Genomic DNA, 1911 nt, shown 5'->3' on the forward strand with positions numbered 1-1911 from the left:
CTATAACTTTTAAAAAGCCTCCTTTTTAATCAATTTTAAATTTTGTGTTAACTAATGTTAACTTTATCCATTTTTAAAAAAAAATTAATTTTTTTTACAAAAATACTCTTTAACAAAAATTTTATTTTTTGTCATTAAATTTTGCTTACTAAAATACCCTTTAATAAATTTTTTATTAATTAAATTATATTTTTATCAAAATATTTTTAAAAAATTTAATAATTAAATTATTTTTTTAAGATACCTTTCAATAATTTTTTAATTATTAAATTTTTATTTTACCAAAATTTTCATTAAAATTTACTTTTATATTTTACTTTTAATTTTTCAATATCAATATATATTATTTTAACATTAAATAAAAAAATATTACCACTATTAATATGTATAACAATTAATATATCTTCATATCGAAAAATAATCTTACCAAGATTTTTTTATTTATGGTTATCAGATTAAATATCTGAGTGTGAAGCATTTAAGGTTTAAGATCTAGGATTTAGAGTCATGTAATTAGAGTTTAGTCATTAGGATTTACAGTTTAGAAATTAGGATTTAGATTTACAATTTAGGGTTGATAATTAGGATTTAGATTTACAATTTAGGGTTGATAATTTGAATTTCAAGATTTAGAGTTTATAGTTGATGAGAAAGAATTTAGAGTTTAGAGTTGAGCAACTATGGTTTAACTTTGAGGGTGTAAGGTCTAGAAATTATGTTTTAGGATTTATCGTTTTAGATTAGTAGGATTTATAATTTAGGGTTTGGAATTTAAATTTTATGGAATTTGATATGAAATGTTTGTAAATCAATAATATTATATATATGTATATATGTATTTTGTAAGTATTATTGTAAATAGGTTGTGAGTATGGATTTATGTTTTTAAGTAAAAGGTCTTTGAAAAAATACGGTTTTAAGTTTTAAACAGACTCCTATTTTAGTATTAAATATTTTAAAAGTCGTCGTAATACTCGAATCATCAGAGTGGCACAGTCGAAAACGTAACATTTTAATAATTAGGATGTTACAGTTATCATTATTATAAAATTTGAATTAAACTTTTTTGATGGCGTAGGATGCGATTTACTAAATTATACAATTTATATTTAGGTACCGTAATTGCACCAAGAAAATTAGAAATTCATCTAATGTTTGCTAAGTCAATTCTTAGGTCAAGTGTTTAGGATCTTAGTTGTGGGTTTAAGGTTAGTCAATTCATCTAATGTAAATTCTAATAACTAAACTCTAATTACATGACTCTAAATTTTAGATCCTAAACTTTAAATGCGATATCTTAAAAAAAAATAATTTAATTATTAATTTTTTTAAAAAATATTTTGGTAAAAATATAATTTAATCAATAAAAAATAATTTATTAAAGGGTATTTTTAGTAATTAAATTTAATGACAAAAAAATAAATTTTTTGCTAAAGAGTATTTTTGTAAAAAATAACTTATTTTTTCTTGAAAAATGGATAAAATTAACGTTACTTAACACAAAAATTTAAAATGGATTAAAAAGGGAGTTTTTTAAAAGTGATAAGAGAGAATAATGTACATTTTATAAATAGAGGAGAGGAAAATATTATTTTAACATCTCTTAAAAGATGAGAGTGAAATTTTCTATTATTATTATTATTATTATCACAACCCAAAATAATTTTTTGTCCAAAACCACAGATTCTCACAACAGCCCACCTAAAAAAGAAACGACATGCCCATACCCATTAACAACAAAAAACATACAAAAATATTATCTTTCTTAATCATGTGTTCATGCTTCTAAATTAATATACTTTATTAAGTAATTAATTTAACACAAACTGACACAATCCTGTATCCGCAGCTACTCCTTCATTCCTTATCTGTAATTGCAAGTAAAACAGTACGACGTGTTCAACTCACCTT

The sequence above is a fragment of the Arachis ipaensis genome, chromosome B03, assembly GCF_000816755.2.
Source record: "Arachis ipaensis cultivar K30076 chromosome B03, Araip1.1, whole genome shotgun sequence".
NCBI lineage: Eukaryota > Viridiplantae > Streptophyta > Magnoliopsida > Fabales > Fabaceae > Arachis > Arachis ipaensis.